The following is a 24,036-nucleotide window of genomic DNA, read 5'->3' as shown; positions in this document are numbered from 1 at the left end:
ACAATTATGTTTGGGGTACTTTTACTTTCTACTAGTGTTTTTTGTCACTTTCTGTACTATGGAAAGATTTAAGCTGTAGAGGTTTAAATAAATAACTTCTCTAACTCAGTGTTTTATTTATTTATTTACAGTTCATGTTCATTAACACTACTGTACCTATAGAATCATTTTTGGAGGTAATCGTGTCAGTCGCCTAATAGTTTTCAATATTATCTATGTTTTCAACAGCAGTATATTCCACTTTTCCTTGAAGTGTATTCCATTTTTGTGAAGCAAAACTGCTAAAATCCCTGTTTCTATTGGTTGGTATCAGCAGATTAAAGTCGGAAAAATGCAGTTTCTTTCACCTTCCTGTTCCTAAGTACACTGGCTTATATTCCTACGAAGAAGCAGATTTTCTTCTTATTTCAATTTTCTATTTACCAATAACAATTCACAGCATAAAACAAAACTGTCATACTGTACATGTATTTTAATTAACGCTTTAATGAGCCTTTATGGAAGAAAATGGCTAATTTGCAGTAATGAATACATTATACAGGCATGACAAACATAGCAGCTCATCTGATTATGTTTTGCACTCTTTGAACTATAATTACATTAGACTGAATCTTGTCATATTAATCTCTGTCACATACCAGACAGCTGCTCCAAATGGATTAGTTTCACTTTTTAATGCTCACTTTTAATGTGAATCCTGAGACTGTTATGACATAAGTTGTGTATTGCTGCTTTTTATACTGTACTTTTTTATACTATTACTAAAACATATCTATCTGTACCACTAACTGTGCTGGCCTGGTCTACAAACTTCTCATCTTTTTTCACTTTGTACTAAAACAGAGGTAGTAAAGTGTCTGTACCTGATTATTTCCATGTATTTGAAAATGTAGTACAGATGTGTTGTAAAAGCAGCTCTTGAGGTCAAAATAAGTCTGCCGTTTGCTTTCTGCATCTAATCATAAAGCGTTTCATTAACCGAGAATCAGAAAGTGCACCGTGCATGCTAGTTGTTATTAGCTTTACCGTGACAGTGAAACTTTGCTTTCACCTCTGAAAGTTATGAAAGTTAAAATGATTGAATTTTTATGTTTTAACACAATAAAAATGAGGTACTGCTCTTTTAACCTTTTCCAGGCAGAAATTCCTACATTAAAGGCATTTTGAGGGATGGCTTGATTAAAAAGGGCACTGTCGGGGAGTTGAGCATGTTCAGTGCTAGCATGAAGAACAGCCAGACCAATGTTATTAGATATTATATAGAGCCTTACAAAGTTTAACTACTAGATCTTGATTTATTCGTCTATGGATTTCTTGTCTGTTGCTGGCACAGATCCCACAGAGGCAACATAAATATGGGTAAGTTCTTTCTGCCATCAAAAACTGTTCATAAATTTGGGGTTTTCTGGTATATTTCACTGGGAGATTGGATATCTATGGGTTGCAAGTAAAAAAAAAAACAGTTCTCATAGTTAGAAACAGATAAGGAGAGTAGTTTTTTCTTGTATTTGAGCAAACTGTGTCTTGCCCGAGTACAGATATATTGTATACGTCTGCTGTGTGCTGTCAGTATCTAATTATAAAGTCTGAAAGCAGAAAGAGCGATTAGCATGCTAGTGGTTGTTGTAGCATTACCGTGATACCAAAACTCCTCTCTGGCCTCTAAAAGTTGTGAAAACTTCTCAGAATGCATACGTTAAATGAGGAATAAGACAGTAAAAGTTAGGTATGGCACTTTTAATGATATTTTTAAAGGTAAAATAATACAGTTCCTCCTTTATGTGCACATATGTGAGCTACATGTGGTTATAATGTTATGGCTTATGTGTCACTCATGCTTAGACACTGATGCTGGTAATCTTTGGCCATCATTTTAAACTCAATGTATGGTCCATATAAGCCCTAAACCCTGATCCATGTCTGAGTCCTATATTTGACCTAACCCTTGTTAAAGCTCCCCTAATCAGTACAAACATGATTATTTCCATATCTTGCTATAGTAGAGTTAGCCGTGCTCTCCTGAATGTTTTGACATCCTTTTTGAGATGTTATAGAAAGGAAATGAAAACGGACCCTGTCAGAAAGTTATATTAGCAGGTTTTATTAACAAAAGACTGTTAGAGTTTAGAGAACCGGAGGAATTTTTAGAATAATGTCATCACTAGTGCAGTGTGAACAGCAGAACAAACAACCACTTAGCTCCCTCATAAAGCTCTGTTTATTTGAAACCTTCTATGGCCTCACGTAAATGAACTGGCAGCAGGAGAACTTAAATGATCGCGTTTTGAACCTTTGGGATTTACAGATCTCAAGACTCACTTTGAGCCAATGGAATTTTCGCTCCATCTGACCTTAAATGTGTTCACGAAATACACTTTGCTTTTAGTAAAATACTTATATAAGGTCTGCTCTGACAATAAATTGTACATGTGTTCTGGTTTGCATGAAAACTAAAAAAGTAAGTGGGGTGCAATCAATTTTGATAAGCATGAATCATTCTACTGCATAGTGAAGTAAATACCCTGGTTTTGACAGATACATGTACAAGTCTATAAATATGAAAGCAAAAGTGTTTCGGCAACATTCATCTTAATAAAGCATGAAGACTTATTCATAATGTAGAGACGGATTCAAGGGTGGTCATCTGGACACTGTTTGCGATCCAGACGTTTTGGCTCCCATCAACAAGCTATTTTCAATTTGAAGGTGCTGGCTTGAAACCACAGACTGTATAAAGAAGTGGATTAAGTGAGTGTGATGTCACCCGTAGCGTCTGGCTCCAGTCAAATGAAGTTCATCGAGGCTAGCAGTTATAAGGGCGAATCTGGAGCTGAGTTCCAACTGCGAGTATCATAGCAACCAAAGAGCCAATCCGGAGCCAGGCTTTTGAAGGTAACGCCCCTTTCCACCTGTACCTCTGGTTTATCAGCGAGTGAGCATTTAGCAACACTGTCAATCAAATCTTTTGCTAACTCTAGCGAGAGCGACTTTGCAGAAAGAAGTCTCTTGATTTGTCTGTTATTATTGTTCTTATCTTGTTTTCCAGACACAAAGATGATATAAAAATACCAGGACGATGTAAATCAAAATAACGAGGCTCACTGCAGCAGTTACATAGAGATGGGTGCCAATTTCTCAATGTAAAGTGAATTGGAGCCAGAGTCAATGCAGCTGGAAGTGCGCCCATGTGCACTTCCTATTTGGAACGCAGTGGCTAGCATGTTAGCTATGTCCAATTATATATATAGTCTATGCTTGAAACACTTAACCCTAAGTCCAGGCCCAAACGATGGAGTTTTAGAGTGCCCTTGTTTACTAGCTAACACCATCATGGGCTGAAATGTCCTGATCGCAAAAACAGTGTCCAGATAACCACTGACTTTCCTCAGAGTAGTCCCATGATGTTGCTCAGACACGGTCAACTGATTTAAGCAACAAAACACAAAGCAGAACAGGAGCAACTCAAATCTGCCATTTTTGACCATTGTAAAAGACAGAACCACATTATGGACTGGGACGGAGCAAACATCATTGCTCATAGAGGACAACAAACATTGTTGCTGGATTAAAGAGACAACTGAAACGTGCCCACTGGACTTTAAACTGGGACGAGGAGGCTTTTTACTCTGACATACCTGGGATACTGTCCTAAAGAAATCTGATTGCAGATGGCGCTGTCGTACTGCCTCCATCGGTAGGAAGACGGCACAAAAAACTGTTTAAATCAGCAGCTTACATCACATGACCACTCTGAGGAATACTGCATGTGAGCAGTTGAAACTGTCAAACAAATAACATAATAATCCTTGGTCTGAAAAAAGTGAATTAATGAAAGACCAGAGGAACCTCATTAGACCAGTCCTTTTATATAAGAATATAATTAAGAAATGTAAAGGCATTTTACAAAAGTCTACCACAAAAGCCCCGCGTTTCCTCTTTTGAGTCTTGACAGTGATTTCTCCTGAGGTTTGTAAATCGTGGTGTATGACCTGGTAAACCCACTGATTGATTGGCTTCTCAAACAAAGTATCGTGGGTTGTTATCATCATGACATTGTATATGTTCGGAACGGCTGGAGGACTTAAGAGCAACAAGGCAATGGTCTGTGATGTAACTGTGTCCGGCCCTAAAGAAAGTGCTGGGAAAGATCAAGGACAGACACAAAAGCCCGAGCTATGTGCTGTTTCAAAGCATCTCAGAAGTGTGGATAAGTGAAGTCAGCTATTAATTTTACATGCTTAAAGACGTGGGCTCATATTTAAACCATATACTGCCCAGCCTTCTGTGGAACAAACAGGGTTTATAGGACATAATATAATACTTCATATTTTAATGAATAGTAATGGGGCGATATCGATATGTTGAAGAGGTAACTTAATTCTGGGATCCTGAGCTGGAGCGGCGGCCCATTGTCACTGTTAGATAATAGATGCTTTATAAAAAAAAGACCACACACTTTCTACTGACTTACGTAACAATATCCCTGGAGTCTATGCAAAGACATTTGAGGAAACACCTATCCTATACAACGTCTGGGTTTTTCCTTCAATCTGAGGCCCGATTGGTCAGATTGGTAAATGAATTAACCAATCAGTGAAAGGCTGGGTCTATCAAAACAAAAAACGTGGCAGCTAATGTGCGTATAGAGAAAGATCAAGAAAATGGGGAAGGACTAACCGGAGTAGTTTTCGATATTTAAGGTGCGTTCACACTTGTCTTGGTTTGGGCAAAATTTGTTCTAGTAATTTGTTCTAGTACTTGTTTAGTCCTGGTCTAGGTTTGGTTAAGTACAAGTATTAACATTGATTGTCAAAATGTGAACACTCTAAAAGTCATTTATCTAGCATGTATTAAATTACAAGTGTTTTTTTTTTGCACAAAATTACATTGAAAAACAAACATTCCTCAAAAATCTGGTCTGGAACTTGGCTTAGTGGAATCTTCTTGTCGCCATGGAGAGAAATAAGTTTAATGCCATAAAGTGATAGCAATAATATGTCTGTGTAGATAAATAGGTGGTAGACCCTCCAGTAGAATGTTACATAGTGCATCTTTAAGCATCTATCAATATTCTTGTACTGACCTCCTGTGGCTGAAGTGAGTATTTTGACAACTATTATTACAAGTAATCAGACCTTTATTGAACCAAAAAGTAATGAATCCTTTCTCTTCATAGCACAATGGACCATCTCACTATAACTGATCAAATAAAGATATATGTCCAGATGGCAGTGGTCAGTCAGACTTGTGTCCTGAAGCTACATCTGTCATAATAGTTAATGATCTTTGCTTGGCTCTGCCCAGTATCACAGTGTAGTACATGATCAAAAGCAGTTCCCTTCAAGGTGAAAGCAATAAACGCTCCATCGAAATTTTAGTCCGAGATTACATTATCTCGTGCCAAGCAAAACAGAGGCCATAGAAGACTGATATAAAGTTAGAAGAAAACCAGTGAGCTTGTCAGGGTCGTCAGCGCTGCAGTTATAATTGGTTCTAATCTTCTGTGTGATTTTAAAATTTAAATGAAAATACAGTTTGACACAAATCCCAGTATACATTCTTATGTGAGTGACTTATTGCATAACAATGCCACAGATAATGGCTTTTCCCCCCTCATTTTTCACCTCCTCTAATTTACATTTGTCCCCCTGCTCCCACCGTAGCCATGTAAGTCATTTAAATCTGGCAATAGTGGATATTTTATGAATTGCTGTATTATTCTAAATAAGAAGTGACTGTGCGATACATAATGCATGGCGTACATGATGATAAGGACAGTTGGCATTTAAGCTTGTCATTCAGAATATAGTGACACCCCAGGGGTATTGCTACAGTGTAGAAATACAGAGATGCATCTGGAACAAAAGGCACAGCATTCTGTCTGCAGGGTATTCCTATTGGCACACATCAATGTCAGTGTCAAAGGGACTTTTTCTGCTTAGTGGTAAATTATTCAATGCCATGTAACAATAATGGTGTTTTTACATAGATACAGCACATATCCCATAGGAACTGGAATACTACCTTGTTATTTTCCAATCATTAATTTAAAGATACAGTTTGTATCTTTCTGAAGGCGGCCTATCACCTGGATGATTCAATAGAAATAAAAAGATAAACCCACACTTAAGAGCATTTTTCATGAAATAACTACGCTTTGCGCCATAATGTGGAAGATTATTGCCAAAATGAACAACATTTCCATGCAAATAAGAGTCAGTTTTTGGAGATTCAAGCCAGTTCAGAGGATGCATGTTTTTCAGTGCAATAAACACAATCAACATTGAAAAACAAACGAAAAACCAAAAAACTGCAGCCTTCAAGCATACTATTGGTTACTTGCTAATTGAGCTGTGTGGCATTTCTTGCACATGACCCATCTATTACCAACTGACCCATGATATTTCCTTCAGGGGAATTTTCAGTACAGCTAACAGCTAAACTACATCTGAAACATCACCTCTCTGTTATTTTAGCTAATCTTTTTCTAAATGTAGTTCTGTGCATCTCTAAATGGATAACGTGTTTTAGCGCTTTGACTAATCTTAGACCCTCCATAGCCGTGTTGGTGGCCCGGCATACCCTCCGCTGTGTGCTCAGGGGAGGCAGCTGCTGGTCTGGGCTCACTGGTGAAATCACAGATGTATTTTTAAACCTACTGTTTGTGACACTTCAGCGAGGAGACGCCACATAGGGGACAGCAGATAAATCTGAACTGTTTGTAGCACATATACTACACTCATAAGCCGTAGCATTATGACTGTTCCATAGGGGTTCAAGGCACTCAACACGCTTTAGATCAAGGAACCACTCACACATTCACACACACATTCATATGCCAGTGTACGCAGACACTGGGGGTGAGGTGGGTTAAGTGCTTTGCCCATGGATACAATGGCAGCAGTCATCTGTGGAAGCTGAAATCACACCGCCAGTATGTGAGTCAGTGGATGTGACCGCTCTACTAATGTTTTTATGTTGAGAGCGGGACTCGAACTGCAAACCTCTCGGATCGGATCTGCACATTTGACAGTCAGGGTGGGATATAGTGACACCAAACAACAGCATATTTAAAAACAAAAAAAAAACAAAACACAAAACACACTCAGCCCCTTATGATTCATCATGTCACTGCTCCTTACATTGGAACATAACGCACATCACATAGGGGTTTGTGAGAGCGAGGGATAAGTTAGACCCACAGGTGACAGTGTAAAACCTACCTCTTCCTTTCACCATTTGAATGTCAAGTACCCCAGCTTTAATACTTGTTCTGAAAATAGCAGCTACGCATAATAAGTCTGCAATCATAATGCTTGAATACTATATTGTCTTAAGTATGAACAATGAGGAGAGGGTTCCCAGCAAAGAGGCTATTTTAGAAATCTGTCCTATCTCCTCCACTGCTGCCAATATGCCGTAATTGAGTTTATTTATAGGCCTAGTTTCAAACACACTGCACCAGACTTGCATGTATTAACATTGCTAATGAAAATGTCAGCGTGACTCCAAACTTCACTGCTTCATGTAATTTGGATGTGATTGTATATTTAGTCAATTAAACATCCAATTGGCGGCACGTGAGACAATTATTTTAGAGTTTGTATCTCCACCATTTACTTCTCTCTTTGTCGACATGTGGTATTTTTGAATGAGGTTTGTCATTTACAGTTGCTACTTTCCATAAAAATCCTGTTTACATCAGCGACTGTATATATAAACGGGCACAGCTAACCTGCTAGCTGGCACGTTACAAATAGGAAGTGAGCATGGGCACGTTTCCAGCTCTATTGACTGTGGCTCCAATTCATCTTCTATTGAAAAACTGTCGCGCCTCTCTCTGTAACTGTTGCTGTCAGGCTTGTCATTTTGGTCGTAAAATTTTCATATTACAACGCTCTACATGATCTTACAGTTTTTATTTCACTACTGTGCCCATAAATCAAGATATGAACATTAATAACAGACAAATCAGGCGCCTTCTTTCCTCAGAGATTGCTCCTGCTAACATTAGGAGGTAAGCGCACACTCCTTGCTAAACCAGTGGTACGGTCGGGAAGGGGCATCGCCTTTAACAACCTAGCTCTGGATTGCTATGCTCTTTGGTTGCCATGATACTCACAGTCAGAATTCCAACTATGTAACTTGGCTCCAAATTCGTCCCTGTAACCACTAGCCTTGATGAGCTTCATTTGACGCGCTGTGGGTGACATCACACTCACTTAGTCCACTTCTTTAAAGAGTCTATGTTTCCAGTGGAAAACATCCCATACAGCTGGTAATTATTTGCCATGGAATGGAATTATCCATTTACTCACACAATAGGTTAGCTTCATATCCCAGATTTGAATGTGCCATGTTGGTCTGTCATGATAACAAATTTTGAAGCATGATATATATTGCTACAAAGAAATACGGCAATAAATGATAATATTGAAAATATGCACATGCACACACACGCCACACATAAACACTCACTCATGGTTTCATATTTACCGTAAATTTTGGACTACTGAGCGCACCTGAATATAGAAAAAATACTTTTGTGTTTACTGGTAGGGAGAGCCTCCAGTGGCCAAAATTATTATTATGTTTAACTTGTATGTCTGTCTGGCAATAAATAAACAAATTTTTTTTAAATAACATACTTTATGCCAGTGACACAATAACAATAATGCAAGATAATTTCAGTCAACTATTTTTAAATAAACAGTATTATTAAAAGACGTGAGCAGCATTAGTCACTGAAGTCACTTATTCAACCTTTTACAGTTCAAATGTTATTTTATTACAAGAAAAATCTCAAAAATCTCCCCACTTTTACAAAGAGATTGGCCACAAGATAAATATTGAGATTGTCATACAGGCGTACTGACATGGAAGCTGAAGTGTGTAGTGGCTGAGGCAGTGCTTTACCCACAACAGCAACCTCAGTTTTACTTAAAACTACCACAACATCACCCTGATAGAGAATAAATACACTGGTATCATTTGATTAACCAAGCGGAACAGCACCTCATCTTCAGGTTAAAATCAAATGAGAAACATTCCGGGTCTCTATGACAAACATAAGAAGCAATTACAGCTGTACACCCAGAGCCAGATGCCTCTTCAATTAAGCTTATGAAATCAGAGGTGAACGCATCACTGCCTAACTGCCATTGTCACCTTGTTACCACAAACCATCACCCAGCAAACCAATTAGACTCTATTTAAAAGATCAGCTTTTCAACCCCTAATTAAAGGCTTGTGTAGCTGAATTATTATATCTGCTCATGCATGGACTCATTGAACAGATCGTCTTTGCAGCTGCTGGTATGCATAGCTCAGAATATAGCACATGAAGGACACAAAGATTTTTCATATGCAGAACGCTGTCTTTAAGGCGACCCCAAGCTGAGGCTGCTCCCGCTTTGTTCTACCTGTGCGCCACTTAACTCCGCCATATAGAGTTATACATTCAAAGATGGAAAAAGGAGGGTATTATTCCAGAGCAGTGGAGAAGGATCGTGTGGTGAATGCTCAAAATCATAACATCCCTTAGGCGTGGCATGTGATTAAGGCAGCTTAAAGGGCTTATAGTGTGCATATAAGGGCCATAATAAATAAAATTATAATGTATGTGTACGTAGCCAATGGTGCATCGAGTTTCATAAGGTGACTGGAATTGAAAAAGGGAGGTTATTAATCAACACAAAGGCTTAAAAAAAACATTAAAAAAAACATATTTTGTCGATTTTTGGCTATAAAGTTACATACTGGGTTTTAAGATTGAGGTTAGGTAGTAGTAGGTAGTAATAGTTTTTGTCGCAGTACCAAGTAGTAATATTAGAGTTGTTGTGGTAGTGTAAAGAACTAATATGTAGTAATTGTGTGCCATAATGGTAAGTGGTAAGAACCAAGGGAAAATAAGTAGAAGTTACAGTGTTTGTTAGTGATTTTGGAATAAAAGTATATTAGTAACAGTAATAGAGATGGTTAAAAATGTTGCAGCAATCTTCAAATCATTTCAACAGTTAGAACATAACCTTTTTTCTCTGTGTCTAATTTAGGGTCAGAACTAGAACTGCATTCTTTAGTGATGGGTTATTTTCTGGAAATAAATAACATAAACTTGGAGTACCAGGAGCTAACATTGTGACTGCAGAGGATTAAATAAATCCAGTCTCTTGTTCTCATAACAGAACCTCTACCCTGAGTCTATTAGCAACATGCTACACTCTGCGGCCCCTCCACAGCTCCGGTCCCTAGGGCGGCCGTGATATCCTATGGGATTCAGACCTTCCTTTGATCAACAGAAGCTAATCGGCCGCACATAGTTGAGCCCCCCCCCCCCCCCCCCCCCGGTATAACAAGTGTGTTTCTGTAGTGTGTCTCACAGGGCAGTGGGATTGATAGTGACGTGCCAGTGGACTCAGTCACATCCCCCAGGACGTTACATTTCAACCAGTCTGAAATGACGAACAATCTTCCCAAATTGACTGGAAAAAGTTCTGCTATGCCAAGACAAGCGGTTACTGGTTTGGCAAACTGGGATCAGCTCAGAGATCATTCAAGCAGACGTGGTCCTAATCATCTGCCTCCAGTAGTCCGCTGCTGCTTTGACTGAATGCATCAAAGTGTGACAACAAGAGTAGAGAGATCCACTCAGAGGAATGTGACAGATTTCATTTTCTATATTATGAAGAGAGCTTGAACAAAAAGCAAACACCTCCAGATAATGTACTCTGTTCAAGTCTAAGTACCTTATTCTGCCCACTTTTTCCATAAATGAGAATGGGAATCCTTTGAGAAAAAATTTGCTGCTAAAATATTGTATAAATTTGGTTGATTTGTGCACCAACAACTCAACCATGCACTGATTCCCTGAGAAGCTTTAAAACAGCTTTGTAGTCCATAAAGAACTCACTTGCTGTCAAGATCGGCAGCCCCATATAAAATAATACAACCCAAAGGACGATGGCAGCGCCCATAAAAACTCTGGGATAAGGTGAACAGCTCATGATCTGGGGATGAGTTAACAATATCTTGTCTTCTTATCTGAATTACTTTTTTCTATGTCATATACGTAGAGACGGTCTGAGCTATTGTTTCTAGTGGAGGAAGACAACCTACATTGCATTCACAAGCAATTTCACTACAACACAGCCTCCCTTGTTAAGATAAGGTACACAATATTACTTCAAACTGAAAAAAAACTGCAATTCCAGTACAACAAAGGAGCCAGGTCATAGGTCACGGCAAGCATAAACTTTTCCTTGTTGCTATCCTAGGACTTCCTCAGAGCTTGAGAGGTGAACATTCCTCCACACTCACATGTCCCTGTCCTTACATAACAGTGAAAGGCGATCATCTCATCAGTGACCTTTATATGGCCAGTCTGTCTCAACAAGTCAACAGAAAGCAATATTCATTAAACTTAGGGCCAGCTCTTATTTACATAGAAATAGGCTTGAATATGAATAAAACACACATGTCTCTACTGCCTAAAACATTAACAAGCATAAAACCCCACACAAACCATTAGATATGTGCATATGTACATAAATGGGGAATTTATAATGTATTCTCAGTAGGCAGCAGCAGTAGGGTGCTCTCATTAATATATTTTTGTAAAGGTCAGGCAAAATATACAAACTCTATGCACAGTGTACACAAAAACCACAGGGTACGTGGTAATAAGCAAGAGTATCAAGGGAAACAACATTCTTCTTACTCTGTTTAAGAAGTTCACAAATAAGCTGACTAATGAATACATGAGAAACAAGTAAATACTTCATTTAGCTATTACTGTATAAACGTTAAAGGAGGCCTATTATGCAAAATTACATTTTTAAAGCTTTTAACCATATTGGTTGTTTCCCCTCAACATTTACTCACCCAACATTGTTTTTGGAGTGATTTGTGCATGTCTGAGCAATCTTTAATCGCTTATTTTCAAGACACCATATTGCTAATCAACTCGTTTTCACCGCCACCAGTACACGCCCACTGCTCTGTACTTACTTCTCCAATTTTATTTTCTTAATTGGTGATATGCGCTGGATTCGACGCTGTCATTTTGGTACAAATGAGAAAAAAAATCTGCTTCTCATGTGATCTGTAGCTATCAATCAGACATCAGCTCCTATTGGGTACAGCAGTTTTCTAACACAAAAATCAGCTGAGGTGTTTCTTTTATTAACTTGTTTTAAATGGTTTCAGATGTTCAAATTATAACATAATGACCCACAAGTGTCATAAATTATAGCCATAGCACAGACACAAACACAATAGGTCTTCTTAACTTGTTCTAAAAATACTTAATGCAACTGTATGTATTCCCATTCACGTAAGGATTTGTCTCTTGTATATGGTTCAGTTTTTCCATTCAGCAGTACTGTGTGGCATTAATATAAGTACAAGCACACTGTCTCCGTGCATGCTACATTTACTATAACAGAGGATGTGTAAAGTGTATTACTTAATGTTTGATGATAAACTGTATTACTTATGTGCATGCGGCTAGCGCTGCTCCCAGGAGTCATTTGATGGACAGTACGTGTGTGTGGTGTTATGTGACAGCGGGGGTCAACCCTGTGTGTGTGTGTGTGTGTGTGCCCACTCACAGATCTTAATCAGACATTCATTTAATGTACACCACCATGCACTGAACTGACCTTCACCATACACTCACCAGCATCAAAAGTCAGGTTAGGACTACAGATGCATTACATAACACTACAATATGAAAATAATAATAATAAAAAAATAAATAAAATGTGTCTTTTAAAATTTTGACCAAAGTGAGTCATCATTGAGCATTCTTCTCCATCATGAGCATATAAAGAGTGCCGAGCAGCAGATAGTCTGTCTGTTCAGAGCCTGATACATGATTTGCTGAAGCAAATCTTGAGCAGTGTTTTTGTATAAGATTAGCAGACACTATGTGTAAGTGGATGGGGATCCACATAGATAAACAAATACATCATTAAGTTTAAGAAAGTTTTGCTTGCCTTACAAATAGTACAGGTTTGATATTTGACTCAAATGACAAGCTTTCAATTCTGAGACATTTTTTAATACGCCGTATTTAGCTGTTTTCTGTTGACTGTTTCTGTTGCTCTCTATTGACGGGAGCAGTGTTTAGCGGCAAAGAATAAAGCCGATGTCACAACAAAAAACAAGTATCTGCATATCATAAAACATCTCACATGTAAAAGTTCCCACAGACAGTGTAATGCACAGAATCCAACCCTAACACACATATCTTTGTCTACTGGTTCCTAAGATATTATGTTTTTTATGTCTGGCCTTTTTGAAAATCTTTTGTAAATGTGCTTGAATCAAATATGTGTAACTTATGTCATACTAGTGGATTAAATCTGTTAATTAATACCATATAATACTCACTGTAGTGCTAATGCATGTGTCCCCACTCTCCACATTCTCTCCTAGGAGCAGTAATGCAATTCATTATTGTTGGATTTGAACAGGGAGCAGACTGCCTTTTGTTGCCAACAGGGATTGATCAATCTAAATAGGGGCTTTAATGATTATTATTGCTGGCAGGCTTCCGGAGGTACATCAGTAGCATTATTGGATTCCACAACTCTTTCATTCCCTTCACGATGACATGTTTCAAATAATGAATCTATAAAGATGTGGTGATGAGTTTTGATTAGAACTGTAACAAGTCACATCATCTTAATTCTGTGCACAATGGAGTCTCAGGGGAATGCTTTTTCTGTCATTTCAGTCTCTTCAGTCTGGAGATTAGGGGACATACTCATTTGTTTTTCTTCTGCCTTAGACACTGAGCTTTGTCACTTGAGCGATATCACTGGAAAATCCTCCGTTTAAGTCTGGGACTGTCTCTTGACCATTGCTCATTATAGGGTCAATAGGTGATGGTCTGTCAAGTGACAATTATGACAGTTTTGTTTTTTCACACTCACCAAAAGAATGAGAGGCAAGCGAAGATTTGAATGTTGATATATTTATTGTTCCGTTAAGTTGAAAATAAATGAAAAAATACAATGAAAACTAAACAAAAACAACCTTGTACGTGGTGTCTTCTTAGGAAAAACACTGAGTCAAGGGAATGTAATACAAATCTAGATTTATCCATTTTATCATCTAACTAGTGTGGGATGGTGTACTCAATTATCCCCGTCCTACTGAACAAACAGCCTCTCTCTGCGCTTAATCCACTTATCCATATCAGATCAAATGACATCTTACTTTCACATTACAAAAGCCTTGGTCAATTATTCATTATTTGTGAAAACTGCTTAAAGAGATGTTTTAATAAAGCCCTGTTGTTTTTGGGGAAAATATGAATAACAAATACATCCGTTTTGAGAGCCAGAGGAAGAGCGGAGATCCTCCCCCTAAACCCAAATGACTACTACTACAGTATGTCAGCAGTACCATGGTATACAGAACATCGGCGTGACTGTTATGTCATCTAATGTGAGCCACATGATGAATCCAGAGTCATTCAGAATATTGATAAGTATTCAGGGTCTTAAAACACATGGGTTCTTTTAATAGTAGTATGAAAAGCCACTGTCCCCTCTAAGGCAACGACAACGTGCTGGAAAACCCATTACAGAGGGAGAGCAGGTTTGACTACACAACAAACTATGAAAGTGACACCAGCGTAACACCGTAACATGATCCACAGTACAGTACAGCCACAAATACATGCCATAAATGAAAAAAATGAAATAAAAAGTACACTCAAAACTAGAATAAACAAAGATGATCAAACATATATTAAGAAACTGATCCAATGGGATTTTGTAAATATTCTTGTACTGTATTAGACTCATTGTTCAGTTTTTTGTTTTTTGTTTGATTCCCAAATGAAGAAGATCTTAGATATTTAGTGATTTTTACAAAGGTAACAAAACATTTCTAAAAATGATTCAGATCAAAAGTATAAATCATGTCTGTTCTCACTTCTTTGTTGCATGTTCATTTACAACTTGACTTTGTTATATCTCACTAAAACTTTTGCACAGTTAAAGTCAACAACATATGGACAGATTACTACTAGTACTCAACAGCTTGTTATAAATAGGTGTTATGAAAAGTGTGGCTTACCTTAGTGAGAGGGTATGCCACAGGAGGCTGGAGTTCATGAGTGTTGAGTCCAGACGAAACCTGCTCCAGTCAAACCTTTTTCTGTCCCCATGTGTTGTCCAGGATCTGAGACCAAGGCGCTGGGACCAGGGCTGTGGACCAGGGCTGTGGACCAAGGCTGTGGACCAGGGCTGTGAACCAGGGCTGTAGACCAGGGTTGTGGGACCAAAGATGTAGACCAGGACTGTGGACCAGGGTTGTAGACCAGGGCTGTAGATCAAGGCTGTGGGACCAGAGCTGTAGACCAGGGCCGTAGACTCGTGCTATAGACCAGGGTTGTAGATCAGGGCTGTGGACCAAGGTTGTGGACCTCTGCAGCTTCTTCACATAGAGCCGGTTTTGATCTGGACACTCACAGTGAGAGTAGAAGCAGCTCCAGTGTTAGACACAGACATGCCGCTGTGCCGCTGTGTTGTGCTCATTTGCTGCTGGTTGTTGCCTCTCGGTGCAGTTCCTCCCCCTTCTCTCTCTCTCTCTCTCTCTCTCTCTCTCTCTCTCCCTCTCTCTTGCCTCCCTCTCTTTGGTCTATACTCTCTCCCTCCCTCTATCTCTCTTTCTCTCGTCTTTCCCTCTCTCTGGTGTATAGTATGTGCAGCTCCGCACTCTACTCCGCTCTTAAATCTCACTCTGAGCTCCCTCTCTCCCACCGCGTTCAGCCCTTAATGTTTCACATGTATTTTTTCTCTCTCTCTCTCTTCGTTCTAACTGGACAGAGGAATGGACGCAAATAACTGTTCTCATCCATTTTGGGTTTGTCATTAACAAGTGCATATCTTCACTTCATTAGATTTTAAAAAAAACAACAAACAATTATTAAATCCTTAATGGACTCTGGGAATAAACTGTGAAAAGAAATACCCAGGGGTTTAAGGCTTAATACAAAATGCATACAGAACAGCAAAGTGATCTGAAATCTTGTGAGGTTTGAGAGCTCAAATATACTCCAGATCAATCTGCTGAGGATTACACTGTCAGGATGGTTGTGAGAAGGCTGCTTTAAGCTCTGCAACAGCAACATTTTGGCAGGATTTGTGAAAGTGTAAATACAAAAATCATGACATACACATACTGCTGTGGATTAGATTTGTGCCTCACCCAAAGCCAGGGTTGTCATTGTGTTCTTAAGAGAGACACCTTTCTTGTGTGTAAAACCGTGTGTGTTGGCCAGTAGGGACCAAAGGAGCAGAATAGCAGCCGTGCCTCCATCAGCAAGTGTGACTACGAGCATTCACTCCTATAGTCGCAACTACATACTGTCACTATACTAAAAATACAAACTGAATATAATGTTATTCATATATTTTTATATTAACATACAAGTTCTGATGTATAGATGAAAACAAAAAAAAACAAAAAAGTTCTCCTCTTTATGAATTTTTTTCAGTATCGTTGTATGGTTTTTTGTTGCTGACCCTATTTTCTACCATATTGCACAATAGAAATCATAGAATAAGCTAATGAATAGGAAAAAAATGCATTTGCATTTTCCAGTGCAAAGACTTTCAAGACATTTCTTTGTGAATAGCTCTACCCGTACACCTATAATATTCCCTACTGCAGCACAGGCTCCTTATGGTAAATAAACTGTTAGATATCCAGCGTCCCGAGCCTCTCTTTACATCTCTTGGGCTATTTCAGTTATTGCACTCCTCATGGGTAGAAGCTCACTTCAAAGGGCAGGATAGATTTTTGCTTCTTCGTCTAGTACCTTCTGATTGGAAATGATTTCGAAACATCTCGATTTCAAAAACATTGTACCTCTGATACCTTTTCCACTCCTGAGCGAATGCGGGATTACACTAGTGATGGGACTTTCGGCTCCTTTGTCGGATCTGAGTCTTCTGAATCCGTTGTTTTGAAAGAGCCGTTCAGAAGGCTCTTTTACCATTTATTTACATGACAAAAGCCAATGTGAGAACTCATTTAACAACAAACTATTCCCAGAGAGAAACAACAAAGGTTCAGATATGTTTAAACTAGTTCAAACTGAGAGTAGGAGTGACTTTACCCTTTGAAATTATGATAAAGTATGTGCTGATTCTAGTGTTGGTTCAACTTTAATCAGTGTAAATATGTACCAGCTTTGGAAAGAAAAAGATTCAGTTCTTTAAAAAAAAATGTTCCAACTGTTCACATTAAGGAACATTGTTACACTGACCCACTGATAGATCATTCACCTCTGGTCTTTTGCAGCGATATTAGAAATGTGCCATCATGTATCTCTTATTGACACATCTACTTAATAATCTCCCAAACCTCTGATATTAAACCCTGACTTTGCACAGCATTGCATTTTGAATGGTTTGCAGCTGAGGTCCACAGGTCTTTGAAGTGCAAGTGCAAGCAGTATGTCATGGTTAATCTTTGCTCCAGTCAGAGCAGTACTGCCACCAGCAAAGGCACGATGCCGGGAGTACATTGGGTCTGCGGCACCCTGAGATCAGCTACTAGCATAATGCAGAGAGACAACGGAGACAAGAGACACGAATACAGCTGTCTTCCTCTTTAAGTACAAGCAGCGTGTGAAGGAACGTGTGACCATAATTGATTTGATTCATATATAAGTTACATTATCAGGTGACAACGCTACAACAGCCTTACAGGCAAGTGTTTGAATGTAGAATGTGTTCGGTTTTAAGGAGCTCAGGGCTGAACAAGGAATTCTCTTTGGTGTTTGTACTGTTTCATCTGTCTCTGTGCCATTATGACAGCCAGTGAACATCCGCCTCAGAAATACTTTAACTGCTGAAAATGTGTTTGGTAAAGAGGGGTATTACACAAATCAATTTTTGAGCTTTCTACCATATTATAATGTTACTCCCTCATCAAAAATATGCCTGAAGAAGTTTTAGATGTCGTCCATGCATGTTTGAGTTTTTGAGCGATCTCTCAGGAGCCCTGTTCAAACCCTCCTTACTGTTAGCTGTAAGATTTTGACCACAAGCTGACGTCATCCATGATCCCACGTGAAAATTCTCCATAAATGAAGAAAAGCATGATACAAAACTATACACAACAACGTGATAAACCGGATTGTGTTGTGATAGTGCTCTGAAGGGGGCGTGACTTAGCGCACAGAGCAATTGGAGAGGAGACTCAGAGCATCAAAAATCAAAGAGAAAACTTGTTAATACATGCTTTTTGGCAAACTTTGCATTTTCAAAACAGTAGAAGTTAACATGGTGATCTAAATGTGTTATGTGTTGACAGTTAATACCCCATAGAAGTAAAATACCATCTCTTTAAATACAGTCACACACTCATAACATATTTGTGCCGGTTCTCTGTCTGGATAAAAACAGAATGTTTCAATGAAATAGTGGAGTGGGTATATATATATCTATGCTTTTGCTAGTTTGGTTGTTGTATGTGTTTAGAAGTGCAGTTAGAAGGATTCAAATGTTGAAGTTGAGACTTTAAAGGGAACTAGCAAAACACTAAATCAACTGTTTTTTGTGTACATGGCATTATATAGCTGCTCCTAGTCAATTTATTTGCCATTTTAATGCAAACTAGGGTAATGTCACAGTCAAAAACCATATGTGCTGCCAACTGTGGTTAAACTCTCCCACTGCATTTTCAAAGGCCTGTGACGTCACATGCCTCCACTCCGCTTAGTTCTCAGCCTGATGTACAGCCTTGAAGTGCAAGTCAAGTTGTTTGTCATACGTCCTCCTCCCTCTCTCCCTCGTTAGGTTGTCCAGGCTCTGTCCAGTTTCACGACGTGTTTGGACTGTGGCTGTGGTTGTGTTTAATCCCACATTCGGTACTGATGTTAAATATTATAGAAAAAAAACATACAAACACACATTGGTTTGAGCTTATTTAAGGTCTTTGACATAAGCAACGTAACATAAGCATTTACGCTGAAACTAGAAAATCTTCAGTTTGGTTTGAGTCCACTCTTCAGACACAACTATAAAGAATAACAGAAGAAATGTAGTTTGGAAAGAGCATGTTCCCTCTGTCACAGCATGTATTATTTTATATGAACCAAACTTGCCATGGGACTTGTTTACATTCACAAACAAAAGTTGACAATGTAGCTCACAAAGTTTTATCTTAAAATTTTAGCTGGATGCTGACAGCGGTGTGTGCCTTTTAGCACAAAGTAGAGGAATCCGCACTGACCATTCTTCTCATTCTGCTACACAAAACCCCAGCATTTCTGACACATGCTAGAAATGTTTATTATCTTTAGTTACAAAACAACGCCTCATCCACCGCTGGGAGAAAAGCAAGACCAGCAAAACAAGGTACATACAGTTATGTTTGAGAAATATGAAAAACAGAACTAAACTCAGTATATTAAACTGTTTGCAGTGATCCAAAGTTATTCCTCATTTACCCTCATGTATGCATTCTAAACATCCTAATTACTCACCGTGATGAGCTGATAAGCTTTTTCAGATGCCAGAACGGAGTTTTTTTGCATCACAGTAATGCTGACAGCAACTAGCATGCTAACTGTGCACTTCCTGATCATATGACAGTAAAACACATTGCAGATGCAGATAATACACAGTGCATTTGGCCTCAAGACCCTTATACAGTATATCTGTACTGAGGCGAGACACGTTTCGCTCTAATACATGAAACATAACAGCTATAAATTGATTTGCTGTTGTTGAAGAGCAATTTTCAGAAGTGTTTGTCACACTCAGGGCTGTTTTATTGCTATCGCCCTTAATTGACACAATGAATACTGAGTACTGCTTGTGGCTGCAATCAAGTAAAGATTTACATCCACTATATATTCTCATGGTCATAGAAAATATATTGCGATTTTTCATTATATTCACATTTGACGCGTAGCTACTGTCCCTGACTAACCAGCTGAGATGTGTCCCTGGAGAGAAGCAAGGGAGGGTTGGGCTGGCTCTTATGTAATCATGGGCTGGATATCTAGAGGTGAAAAAAGCGGTTGTTAGGGGGAAGAAGGCTGCTCTGAGCTCATGTATTGTGTATATGCAGACGGAGCATGTGGAAGTAGCAGCATGTGCAGTACATAACTCTTTAGTACAGACCTTAACCAGTGGTACGGATCTAAGTGAGGGGTGTCTGCTCTCCCAGGACATTAGCATCATGCGTTCTGAATGTGACACTACATGTGACTACAAGAACAAGAGTATTCATCAATGGATCTACAACTTTGTACAGAAATGCAGTGGACACATTCAGATAAGGCTTTCTTTGACAGTGATCATGTGCATGAATGTGACCATATATCTTTTTTTAAATGTATTAGATAAACAATGTAGAGTTTGAATCAGCAGATGTTTTCACAGATAACTTGTAGCAATATATTTTGTTTATCATATTGCATTGGCCCAGTGATTAAATCAAGATAGTTTAGGGCAAGAAAAGTACTTTTACAAGATGGAGAAGAAGAATGGATTTGTATATTTGCAGCAAGTTTTTATAAGCGTTTTACTAATCTCAAATTGTGTCTTAAATAAAAAAAAGGCATTCTAAAACTTCTAAAATACATTATTTAATATTTTATGTTATTATTTTAAAAAAAAGAGAAATGGTCCAATGTAGTAGTATTAGTGATGTGATGTCCGTGATCGAGTTGGCTCTTTTGAACAGTTTGTTACGCTTTATTAGTTTGTTGTTTGTTTTGTTGAGTTCTCACATTGGCTTCTGTCATATAAATACATAGTAAAAGAGCCAGTCTTTAAAACAGCTCTTTAAAAGGAACAGATCCAAAAGATTCGAATCCCGTAAAGGAGCCAAAAGTTGCAACACTAGTACTCATCTGAACGTGTGTTTCGACTGCCATGCGGAAGACAGAATTTATAGTGCCCCTAGCTAGATTAGTCACACCCAAAGTAGGAGTTATACCTGAAATGGCGCTGTCTTTGTTTACCTGCCAGCTTCATAATGTGTTATTCCAATCCATCCTATTGTCCTCTGATGGCATCCCCCACTGCTGCGATGTGCCTGATTAGCATTTCACAGGCCTGATTTCTCACTTGTCCAAGGTGTGAGCAAACTGTTTGTAGACTGCACCTTACCCCACAATTTCAGTTTTCTCAATGAATTCAAATTGTTAAAAAATTATAAATACGTAAAAATGTAAACTTTAAAGGGCCTATATTATACTATTTTCTGATCTAGGTTATGATCCAGGTAAAACATACGTGGATTTGTGTTTTGTTTCATTTCATTCACACATATTTAACACACAACACTTTGTTCCACCTTGTGATGTCATGTGATAATACAGGACGTGCTCCACTGTGTTTGTAAACTTCATACATCTTCATAAAAAAAAGTAAAATCTCTTAACTGGACAAAAAGTTGTAGGATTGAAGACGTTTCGCTGCTCATCGAAGCCGCTTCTTCAGTTCTGGTCAGATTACCGGTAGATTGCTGCTGATCTTTAAAAACACACACTTTTACTATGGATCAGACCTGGATGACTGAGGGATTACACAGACTTCATTCACCTTCACTAGAATCTTTTGGATAATTTCAGCCCTGGAATGATCAATCTCTACAGAACAAAATGTAAAATGTAGCTGTTAACTGGAAAACTACTGGGGCGACAGTAGCTCAGTTGGTGTTTGTCCACTATCTGAAGTTTGGCAGTTTGAATCACGCTGTCGACATCAACATCATTGGTAGAATAGTCAGATCCACTGACCCACAGGTTGATGGTGCAATTCCAGCTCCCACTGATGAATACACCAATGTACGCCTCCATTGTCTATGTCAGTGGTTCTTAACCTTGTTGGAGGTACTGAACCCCACCGGTTCCATATGCACATTCACCGAACCCTTCTTTATTGAAGAATAAATTATTTTTTTTTTCAAATTCAAGACATGTATGTTTTACTGGTGCACAAAATAAACCGTGTATTAACATCACTGTGTTCAAAGAATAAAACCAATACAATGCATAAACTCACAACAAATTACATACATACCTTTTAACAAGGACATTACCTTTTTTAATACTACCACACTGAAATTATTTTAATTTTGTATTGTATTATGTATTCCAATAATGAACTTACTGTATTTATGCTTTTTATTATTTTTTACATTTTAACACACACCCATCATCTAATTTCCATTAGGCTACAATAATGAATATTTACTGCAAATCAGTGTGACTTCTGTTGTTGCCTTTGAGAGACCAGGTCAGAAATGCAGGGCTTCACCTTGGCCACTCTCATGTCATTTTCACAGCAAAGTCTGTTCCTTTTCTTCGTTTTTATGTCGTTGTATGTTTTTATGCCGTTCGAAGTGACAGTATTCAATGACCAATACACACTGAGAGGAATCTGTATCTGCACACCCAGCTGCTCTATTACTGCAGATTGGCATTAGCTAATGCTAATGATTACACATAATACACATTTGACCCACAATTAAGTCAATAGCAGAATAAACCACGCTTACCGATCAGGAACGGATCTTTGCCCGAGGGCGGGCCGTCGGCACATTAAGGGGTTAAACGGCATTTAGAATCTTCAGCGAGTTTTCAGTCCACATCGGCTAAAACTCTGGTAGCGGCTCATGAGAAGCCTGTCAATAACGTTGATAAGCTGCACAAATACGTATGTGAATCATATAATTGTCTGGAGCAGCTCGTCCCCTGTCACACTCACTGACTCACATTGAAAAATAGCGCAGAATGAATTGTTGTGTGTTTATTTTATTTTCAATTCTGATTCCATTTGTTTGTGCGCAGCACAGATTTTCTGTGCGCGGAGACCGTGTCAGCAGTGTGCAATTGAGCACGCGCACAGCTTAGAGGGAGCAGTGTTAGATAGGCACAGCAAAGGGTGCATTTGTCGAATTAGGACACGGCTAGCGTCTGGAGACGCTCGCAGTCGAGTCATATGAGTCGGGTGCGTGTCTTGACCTCCGCCGAACCCCTGGGACTGACTCACCGAACCCCTAGGGTTCGATCGAACCCAGGTTAAGAACCACTGGTCTATGTACATTGGTGTATGAATGTGTGAATGTGTGAATGGGTGAGTGGTTCTTTGATGTAAAGTGCTTTGAGTGTCTTGAAGGTAGAAAAGCGCTAAAATAAAAATAAAAATGTGACCATTAACTATGACCATTTCCCGCTACATGACATCACAAGTTGGAACAGAGCATTTTGTGCTTTGGAGATGTAGACAGACTAATAAACAAAACACAACTCAAGCTATGTTTTTGATGAGGTAACAGCATTACACCATGGTATAAAACAAACAAGAGTCAATATAAGACCTTTAAATATTTACAAAGTTCATCACTATTGGTTCACAAAGACTATACTGTACCCAACGTTCTGCAAAAAACAACCACATGTCTCTCACAACAAAAACAGACTAAGTAAAAAATCTGTTCCAGTTTTTATGTTTGCTCAAGTGTAGCACCCGGGGGTAGTGATAATTACATGTTATTTAACACAATACTTCAGTTTGCCCCCCTTAAAGCTTGTTGGGTAAAATGACTATTTACAGTTTTTTGAAACCCACGTCTAAATCTTGTCATTTCAAAATGTTAGCAATGCCTATGGAAACAGTCTCTCTGATTAACCTGTCTGATCTCAGACATAATTACACACCATCAGGGCACCATTATGCATCTCCACGAGGATCTCCCCAATGAATATGTATGAGCCACTTCACTGATTGTGTGCAAAGACGCCAACGGCAATGCTTTTAAATACTCTGACTTTTCCAAAATTACACGTCTTTTTGGCCTTGGTTTTTGGTTTCATGTTTGCCTGTTACCCACAATGCATCTGGGTGCCTGCTGGTACGCCTGCTGGTACAGATACAGAGCTAAAGCAGGAATTTAAAATCATTCCTAGTGCAGATAGTATGAAATTCTTGTGGAAAGAAATGAACAGATTTTTGCCAATAGAAGAAATGAAGCTTTTTTTTTTTTTTTTTT

General features: G+C 38.7%; 1 protein-coding gene across 1 annotated transcript in view; it reads right to left on the bottom strand.

The window, feature by feature from the left end:
• opn7b (opsin 7, group member b) overlaps positions 1-15,545 on the bottom strand; it is a 63,038-nt gene extending 47,493 nt beyond the window's left edge. The window contains exon 1 of the mRNA XM_033970301.2: positions 15,091-15,545. The gene's annotated coding sequence lies outside the window, so the exon portion shown is untranslated. The remainder of the gene's footprint in view (positions 1-15,090) is intronic.
• Between the last annotated feature and the right edge of the window lie 8,491 nt (positions 15,546-24,036).

Source organism: Periophthalmus magnuspinnatus, chromosome 7 (genome assembly GCF_009829125.3).
Source record: "Periophthalmus magnuspinnatus isolate fPerMag1 chromosome 7, fPerMag1.2.pri, whole genome shotgun sequence".
NCBI classification, from domain to species: Eukaryota; Metazoa; Chordata; class Actinopteri; order Gobiiformes; family Gobiidae; genus Periophthalmus; species Periophthalmus magnuspinnatus.
The sequence above is the reverse complement of the archived record's forward strand: the minus strand, read 5'-3'. Positions and strand labels throughout refer to the sequence as shown.